Raw genomic sequence first — 10068 nt, 5'->3', positions numbered from 1 at the left:
CTCCTATCTAGGATCTGTACCTCCTGGCCTGGAGGTTGCCTTGGAAGCATGCTATGCCCAAGCTCATGACAGATCAGAAATGCCAGAATGCCCATAACCCTCCTCCCCACCTGCAGACCCCACCCCAGCCCCCACCAGAGAAGCCCTAAAGCAACGGCTGAAGGAATCTGGCTGAAGGAATTCATCAGCTTCTTCCTTGACACACAGATAAGATTCCTCTGAGATACAGGTTCCATATCATTTCCCAGGGTTTCCCCACAGAACTGATCTCAGAGCTCTCTGGGATAGCACACCCTTCACTGGCTTCCTTCCCTTCCCTGACTCAGTTCCTTTTTTTAACTTTTTATTTGTATTGGGGCAGAGCTGATTAACAAACAATGTTGTGATTGTTTCAGGTGAACAGTGAAGGAACTCAGGCATACATATGTATGTTTCCATTTTCTCCCAAACTCCCCTCCCATCCAGGCTGTCACATAACATTGAGCAGAGTTCAATGTGCTATACAGTAGGTCCTCATGGGTTATCTGTTTTCAATATAGCCGTGTGTACATGTCCATCCCAAACTCCCTAACTCTCCCTTCACCCCAACCTTCCCCCAACCCCTGGCAACCATAAGCCCATTCTCAAAGTCTATGAGTCTGTTTCTATTTTGTAAGTTCATTTGCATCATTTCCTTTTAGATCCCACATATAAGGGATGTCTTAACGATATTTCACCTCTTCTGACTTACTTTACTCAGTATGACATTCTCTAAGTTCATCCATGTTGCTGCAAATGGCATTGTTTCATTCTTTTTAATGGCTGCCCTGACTCACTTCTTCATTCCCCTTTCAACCTTTCAAATAAACTATCGCTAATGACTGTTTGAATGCTTTGGGGGGATTCCACACCAAGATGAGATGGGATCTTAAATGGTAGAACTGGGTCCTAGAAGATCAGGGAGAAATGGGAATAAAAGCATAGATTTCCCCTAGTCCAAGGGAAGAAAAAGAACATTTTTGGGGTTAGAACTAGCAGTTTACCGACAGCCAAGCTAGCTCTGTTACCTGTTATCCTACCCTCTCATCATTTCTTAACATTCCAGACCTAAACAACATAATCTCAGAAGTCTCATTATCATGTCTACTGGGAAATCCTGAATGGCCCAACATCTGGGTTGACCTTTCTTTCCCAAGGCTGATGCTCTCTGGCTTTTTGATGGTAGAATGAGGAGGTGGAAGCCACTAGTGCTAACATGCACTGTGATTCTGGGAACAAGGGTATTCCCAATATACAGACACCAATAACTGTCATTTTCAGAATTACTGTTGCAGTGCTGGTGATGAAGGCGGCCCAGAGAAGCTGCCTGCTTATCTAGACGACAGTGAGTTTTCTGGAACATGGAGATGGGTCTGGGCCAGGAGGAGACTTTTCCCTGATAGTGCATGAGATTTGCCCACAAAAGCAGAGAACTCTACAGCCTATCCCTACCCTTGTACTGAGCAGAGTGCTGCCTTGAGCAGGGCAAGGCTGTGTCTCCAGTTTCACATATCCATCTAATAAATAATCCTTTTTTGTGCTACAAGGCAGAATCCAGGAGAGTCTGTTGTGCACAAGGAAGAGGAATATCTTTAGCAGACACCCACAAAAATATCTTTTAAAAGTCTAGAGCCCTAGGAGAATGAAACCAACTGGTGCCCAAAATGGCCTTTTAACATTCCAGGGAAACAAAGACCTTCAAGTTTCAGGGGTTATCATGACTAGACTTTTGAGGGGGGAAAAAGTTTAGCTGCTCAGTTGTGTCTGACTCTTTGTGACCCCATGGACTGTAGCCACCAGGCTCCTCTATCCAGAAAGATTATTGCTAATATGGCCTCTGTGTCTAGATGACAATGAAGTCTTTTTCATGCAGTAAATACCTAGGCTACACAAATAATGTGAGAAATAGTTTCCTAACACACTGAGGTTTGTAATATGACCTGTGTTTAAAATTTTAAATGGAGGTATAAATATAGGCAAATTGAAGGTAGGTGATTTTTCTGAAAGTCAATTGGTTGAGAACAGTTGTTAAAATCAACTTGTGGTGGTTGTTTAGTTGCTAAGTCATGTCCGACTCTTTGCAACTCCATAGACTGCAGCATGTCTGGCCTCCCTGCCCCTCACCATCTCCTGAAGTTCATTCAAGTTCATGTCCATTGAATCAGTGATGCCATCCAACCATCTCATCCTCTGTCACTCTCTTCTTTTGCCTTCAATCTTTTGAAGAGTCAGCTCTTCACATCAGGTGGCCAAAGTATTAGAGATTCAGCTTCAGCATCAGTCCTTCCAATGAATATTCAGTTTGATTTCCCTTAGGATTGACTAGTTTAATCTCCTTGCTGTCCAAGTGACTCTCAAGAGTCTTCTCCAGCACCACAATTCAAAAGCATCAATTCTTTGACACTCAGCCTTCTTTATGGTTCAACTCGCACATCCACACATGACTACTGGAAAGACCATAGCTTTTACTAGACAGACCTTTGTTGGCAAAGTGATGTCTTTGCTTTTTAATACACTATCTAGGTTTGCCATAGCCTTTCTTCCAAGAAGAGTCTTCTAATTTCATGGCTGCAGTCACCATCCACAGTGATTCTAGAGCCCAAGAAAAGAAAATCCATCACTGCTTCCACTTTTAACCCCTCTCTATTTGCCATGAAGTGATGGAACCAGATGCCATGATCTTAGTTTTTTTATTATTGAGTTTTAAGCCAGCTTTTACACTTTCTTCCTTCACCCTCATCAAGAGGCTATTTAGTTCCTCTTCACTTTCTGCCATTAGAATGGTATCTGCACATCTGAGGTTGTTCATATTTCTCCCAGCAATCTTGATTCTAGCTTGTAACTCATCCAGCCCAGCATTTAAAATTAGGATATTGGTCAAAAATTGATATTTCCAATCATGGTAACTTTTCATTCAGTGATGCTTACCACTTAATTATAAAAATCATTTGTTCACAAATGGGGATAGCACTCATCATGTATTGAGTATTAAGGGTGAATAGTACAATAATGTCTATAATTATTGGAAAATTAAATCAATAAAATGGGCTTCCCAGGTGGCTCAGAATCTGCTTGCTAATGCAGGAAAATCCAGTTCAATCCCTGGGTCAGGAAGATCTACTGGATGAGGAAATGGCAATGCACTCCAATATTCTTGCCTGGGAAATTCCATGGACCTAACAGGTTGTAGTTTGTAGGGCCACAAAGAGTTGGACATAACTGACCATGCATGCATGTAAATCAATAGAAATTATCTATAAAGTATTTCCAATATCTTTATTTCGTATTCCACTCTTAAAACAACATTCTAAACCATAGTGCTCTTTCTAAAAATACTTGACAAAAAGAAAAGAAAAGCATTCATTTGTTCATTTTGGAAGTTTAATTTTCTTTATAGAGAATTGTCACAGTTCCTTATGTTATAAAAAGCCAGGAAAATGTAGTTAAATATCACTGAAAGTGGACAAAATAGCTTTTTAAATGTGTTTTTAAAATTTTTAAATTATTGTAGGTTGCTTAAATATTAATTGTATGCAAGCAAGTGGTTAGACACTTTAAATATTTACCAAATATTATTTTGGGTACTTTATTTAGAGAAATATTATTTTATAATTTCTGAAAATATTAACCAATTAATTTAAGATAATTTTATGAGATTTGAAAAATAAACAAAAGTACTAAAATATAAACTATTATTCTAAACAAGTATAAGAAAAATGATTCTCTAACCAAATACTTTCTGAAGAAATGGCTTGAAATTAATTGTAGCCTCAAAAATTGAAAAATAGTCTCATGATACGCAGAAATCACATATTTTTTAAGACAGTGACTGGAAAGGTTTTTGTTTTCAACTAATTTGTGATTTTAACCAATGTGTTTTAGTGCAAGTCTTTTGGAGAAATTTTAGTCATAAAGTCTATACAGGGCAGTCACTCATTTTACCAGATGTTGATACAAGGTGAAGTGACTTTCATGTATTTATGATTTCCAAAATGACTAGTGAAATGTAGACATAAAGACCTTGGAGGTGATGATGGGAGTCTTAATTCCCTTATCTGATGTGTTAGGCTTCTGGATGTCCCTGTATCATGTGATTACTTGCTTGTTGGGCAAAGAGGACATCCATGTATGGAGAGATGTTCCTTGAAGAGAGGGTCTTCATCACAATTTCCTGCAGTGGTCCAATCAGGCCTGAATGGGTGACACAGAGGAAACTGTGTTACATGCTTTATATAAAAGATTTTGATGCTGTGGTCTGTGGATTGTTTCCTGAAGGAGAATAGTAAGGTCAACCACAATAAAGCACTCAGGTGAACAAAATAGGATCTGCACAAGCTGCAGAACAGATATGGGTGTGTCAAATACTGAACAGATATGGGTGTGTCGAATACTATCGTATTATTTACGTTCCAGATTCCGTTGGTGGAGACAGAGGTGTAGAGATGTTGTTGCTCAATTGCTAAGTTATGTCAGACTCTTTGCCACCCTATAGACTACAGCATGCCAGACTCCTCTGTCCTCCACTATCTCCTGGGGTTTGTGCAAATTTATGTCCACTGAGTTAGTGATGCTATCTAACCATCTTATCCTTTGGCTCTCCCTTCTCCTTTTGCCTTCAATCTTTCCCAGCATCAAAGTCTTTTCCAATGAATTGGCTCTTCACATCAGGTGACCAAAGTATTAAAGCTTCAGCTTCAGCCACAATCCTTCCAATGAATATTCAGTATGTAAGGATACTTAACTTGAAAAGCGTGAGAGACAGAGGCAGAGAGAAAGAGAGTGAGACTTGAGAAATCTTTATAGACTATTTTATTTAGTTCTCTCAGGCTCAATAACACCAAAACTAGAAAGGACACTTGGGCAAATTCTGAGTCATAAAAATACTTGTGGCTGTACATTTCATATTACTAAATTAGAGCCTATTAGAGGTTTTATGACTAGTTCTTGGCAAAAAGATCAGAGAATGTCCTTTCATCTGCCAGTGCTAACTGAAAAGGCAGTAGATTTTTATAAGCAAAGGCAGCAGGCTGAGCATATAAATTTCCTGAAGGGTACCTTTGACATTTGCAAGTAAAACTCTGTTAGAAGCCTAGATGTATCCAGTGAAAAACAATATGTGAGCTGTGTAGTTTTGATTTGCATTTCCTTAATAATTAGCAATGTTGGGCATATTTTCTTTTTTTTTTTTTAATTTTATTTTATTTTTAAACTTTACATAACTGTATTAGATTTGCCAAATATCAAAATGAATCCGCCACAGGTATACATGTGTTCCCCATCCTGAACCCTCTTCCCTCCTCCCTCCCCATTCCATCCCTCTGGGTCGTCCCAGTGCACCAGCCCCAAGCATCCAGTATCGTGCATCGAACCTGGACTGGCAACTCGTTTCATACATGATATTTTACATGTTTCAATGCCATTCTCCCAAATCTTCCCACCCTCTCCCTCTCCCACAGAGTCCATAAGACTGTTCTATACATCAGTGTCTCTTTTGCTGTCTCGTACACAGGGTTATTGTTACCATCTTTCTAAATTCCATATATATGCATTAGTATACTGTATTGGTGTTTTTCTTTCTGGCTTACTTCACTCTGTATAATAGGCTCCAGTTTCATCCACCTCATTAGAACTGATTCAAATGTATTCTTTTTCATATGCCTGTTGGTCATCTGTATGTATTCTTTGGAGGAATCTCTATTTAGTTCTTCCCCCCATTTTCAATTCGGTTTTCTGTGTTTTGCTGTTGAGTTGTTTGAGCTGTTTGTATATTTTGGAAATTAAACCCTTGTCAGTCGCATCATTTGCAAAATTTTCTTCCATTTCAGTAGGCTGTCTTTTCATTTTGTTTTCCTTTGCTGTGAAAAATCTTACAAGTCTGATTAGGTCTCATTTGTTTATTTTTGCTTTTATTTCTATTGCTTTGGGTGACTGACCTAAGAAAACATTGGTACAGTTTATGTCAGAGAATGTTAGCCTATGCTCTCTCCTATTATGTCTAAAGTTTAAGTCTTTTGTGCTTTACCTTTTAAAAATTTGTCATGCTTTTACTTTTAAGAGTGCAAACATATGAGAATACATGACCCTCCTTTATTAAAAATGATTTTAATCCTTTTAATCTAGCTGAAAAGACAAAGGCATTATAGCTGTCATCTCTCACCTTTCTATACTCTGTTCTCAGTTTCATTTTTCTCCTCCCAAGTTCCTGACATTCGCATAGTTGCTCAGTCTTCCTGTTCTGTAGGGATAATGTAGGAGAGTGTTCTACTAAGTTAATTTACACTACTGTGATAGGAATTTACAGGATTATCTTTCTGATGTGGGTAACCTGAAAAGAGACTAGTCAGACTTTATTACAAAAGCTTGAATTGATAATAGTGGAATTTTAGGCCAGAAATATCTGAAAGTTGAAGGTTTACATACAACCTCTTCCATCTCAACCAGTGTATCTCTAATACATTCTCAGAAATATACCTTCTCAGGAGCAGGTATTTACTGCTTTTCTTTACCTCAGGATTCAACCGGATATAACCAGAGATAGAACACTTTTCCATCTTATCAACAGAGGTGATACAAGAGTAGAAAGAATCATAGTAGGATATTCATGATTAGGATCAGGATATTGATTACCAAACATAGTCAAAAGATTTTTTTTTATAAGTGGCAAGAGAGAGAAAAAACCATGTGACTCAGCTAAAACTATGTACTATACAAATCTCTTCAAATACTGAAGCTTCCTTGGTGACTTAGATAGTAAAGAATCTTTCTGCAATGCAGGAGACCCAGGTTCCATCCTTGGGTCTGGAAGATCCCCTGGAGAAGGGAATGGCTACCCACTCCCTTATTCTTGCCTGGAGAATCCCATGGACAGAGGAGCTTGGAGAGCTACAGTCCATGGGGGTCTGCAAAGAATTGGACATAACTGAGTGACTAACACTTTCACTGAAGCTTTAGGACTAATCAGGTCATTTTTTAAGATGTATGAAAAATTACAAGTGTCAACTCCTCGTAATCTGTTCCTATGCTTTCTGGAAACTTGTACCATCAACTTTCCTTTTCTCTTTTTCTTCAACTTTTCCTTCTCTACATCTTTTTTCTACTACTATGCTTTTTCTCTCTGATCAGTGCTTTTTAACCTCTTTAATAATTCTATCTTCACCCCCAAGTCATGAATATATATGGAATTAATGAATATACATGGCAGTCATGAATATACATGGTATTAATGAAATATGTTGTGTGAAATAAAGATCATTTCACATTTTTCATATAGATGTTTAATTGCTCCAACATCATTTATTGAAAACAACATATTAATACTTTTCCCTACTTGTTATGAATCTAATGTCCGTATAAGCATCTCTTGGTCTTGTAATTTTTCTCTACTTGTTAGCTTTCTGATACCATCAGCGAGATTTACTTGGGGGTTGTCATCAATGTTCTCAAATTAAATAGCTCTTTTTTAAATTTGCTACTTAAAAAAATAGTCCCCAGTCTCTGCTGAAATTTTTGATAGTATCTATTCAGTTCAGTTCAGTCACTCAGTCGTGTTCGACTCTTTGCGACCCCATGAATCACAGCACACCAGGCCTCCCTGTCCATCACCAACTCCCTGAGTTCACTCAGACTCACGTCCATTGAGTCAGTGATGCCATCCAGCCATCTCATCCTCTGTCTCCCTGAAAATAACAAGCAGAATTATTCTAAAGTTGTGTTTGGCAATCATATTTAGAAGCACATTTAGAAGCATTGTTTCTGTTGGTTCTCACCTGTGTTATCTCGTCTCCCCACACGTATGATTAATTTTTATTATCTGCTAGACTTTGACAAATTTCCTGTTTGAGGTCAAGGATAGTGTCGTCATTCTCCAGAGAGGTTTGCTTCTGTCAGGTTCCTGAGAAATTTGAAACCTGGCTTCACTGAAATCCAATATCAGGTGTTGATCTGATCTGAATCTGGGTTGGTTGCTGTATAAGGACCATTCTACCCCTACTTCACCCTTACTCCTGGGGCATCCTGCCCAATCAGCGAGTTTGTAGGAACCATGCCCTTGGTGAGCCCTATGCTCTTTCCAGAGAAATGGCATTCTTCCACAACAACAACTTAAAAAAAGAAAAAAGTAAACCTTAATGTGAAAATCCCAAATATAAAATAGATAAAAGCAACAGTGCTCTGGTTGAAACTAGACAGTAGGGCCTGGGACATGAAATTACATCTTCTTAGTCTTATTGTGTCTCCTAAGGTGGTTTCCAAAGTACTTCCAATGAATTCACCTCTTTTAAATATCTTTTTAAAAACCATTGAATTTTAGGGAGTGGGGGGAAAGCACTTCAATCTATTTTTATAAAGCTGGGTGTGGTTGGCTCAATAAAAGGCCTAAGCCATGCATACAAGCCCCTTACATCTAATTGGTTTTATTTACATCTGTAGTCTCAGGCTGCACCCTTAAACTCAGGCTTGTATGAATAAAATTTGAGCCAAAAGTAACAAGAGACACTGAAGGTGCAGTTGGCTCAGTACAAACCAGAAGTAGTCAAATAACTCTAAACCTCATGTCCTTTATAGATGGACAGAATATTTCAGGTTTTATTTATTCATTTATGAAATACTTTTGAAGTACTTACAGTGCAGACTTTGAAGATATCATGATTAAAAAAGAAAAGTGTGCGATGTGTTTCTGATCTTCTAGGCTTCTACTTAGTTATGTATGAAGGTTTTTTTTTTTTTTTGTATTATGCTTTAATGTTATGTGCAAGCACCAGTCTCTCAGTAAGTCTATATTTTTATCTCTTCAGTAACACCTACACTTAAATTTCCCCTTTTTCCACTTTTTAAAAATCCAGATTCTTTATTTATTCACCTCTCTTATCAACCATACCACTTCCTTTGAAACCCCCTCAGCCAGAAGCACTATCATAGTGTCTAGAATCTCGGACAGATTCTATCATTGTGTCTTCTTTTGGGCCTGGGAGACTATGTCTGCTTTCTTTGCTCACTCACAAATTCTTCTTGACTGTGCCCTTAGTTCAAAAGCCTTTACTCCACTGAAAGCCACGCCATCTAATTGTACCACTCTTTTTACCATAAAATGCATGCAACAAGCAATTTCACGCACCATGTAATTTAAATAATATATTATGACTTGAAACTGAGTTTTCCCACTTTTATCACCACTTGTTATTGGCCCAACTCAAGGTTGGGCTTTCCCTGGGGCTCAGTGGTAAAGAATCCACCTGCTATGCATGGACATGGAGATGCGGGTTTGATCCTTGGGTGGAGAAGATCTCCTGGAGAAGGGAATGGCTACCCTTTCCAGCATTCTTGCCTGGAGAATTCCATGGATATGAAGAGCTTGGCAGGCTATAGTCCACAGGGTCACAGAGAGTTGGACACAGCTGAGCAACTAACACTCACTATAGTTGATTAATAATGTTGTGTTAACTTCAGGTGTACAGCAAAGTGATTCAGTTATACATGTATCTACTCTTTTTCTAATTCTTTCTCCATTTAAGTTATTATAGAATATTGAACAGAGTTTCCTGTGCTATACAGCAGGTTTTTGTTGGATATCTATTTCAAATATAGCAGAGTGTATCATGTCAATCCCCAAATCCCAATCTATTTCCTGTACTCCCCCCGACCACCACTGATGTGAGTGTGTTTTGTGAATAAGTTCATGTGTATCATTTTAGTTCCTTTATTCTTTCTCAGCAGCTTCTGTTCCTATTCCCGTTAGAGACTACCCGGAAGTTTTCACTCTACACAAAGCCTCAGCAAATGACCCAGGTTCCTATTTCACTGAGAAAAGAAACACTATCAAGTAAAAATGTTCTTGGTTCAAACCTGGATCTTCACCCACCTTTTTCTTTTCCTGAAATGGAATAAAAATTTCTTCTGAATCACTAAGGTGATTCTTCTACATATATTTTTGATCCATTTCCTCCTGCATCCTTAGAGTTTTTCTTTTATCAGTAAGCTTCATTCTTTGCATCTCCATTTATTTCCATCTCTTTACGTAAGTTCCAAATACTCAACCCACAAATATGTTTGTTA

At 38.3% G+C, this 10068-nt stretch overlaps 1 long non-coding RNA gene across 1 annotated transcript; it reads right to left on the bottom strand.

The window, feature by feature from the left end:
- Positions 1–3590: 3590 nt before the first annotated feature.
- Positions 3591–6255, bottom strand: LOC123333697. The gene is made up of 2 exons (XR_006551161.1): positions 6176–6255; positions 3591–4209 (listed from the first exon to the last, which is right to left on the bottom strand). It is a non-coding gene; the product is annotated as an uncharacterized LOC123333697 (long non-coding RNA).
- Positions 6256–10068: the final 3813 nt, after the last annotated feature.

This window comes from Bubalus bubalis, chromosome 5 (genome assembly GCF_019923935.1).
Source record: "Bubalus bubalis isolate 160015118507 breed Murrah chromosome 5, NDDB_SH_1, whole genome shotgun sequence".
NCBI classification, from domain to species: Eukaryota; Metazoa; Chordata; class Mammalia; order Artiodactyla; family Bovidae; genus Bubalus; species Bubalus bubalis.
This window is presented reverse-complemented; position numbering and strand designations above follow the sequence as displayed.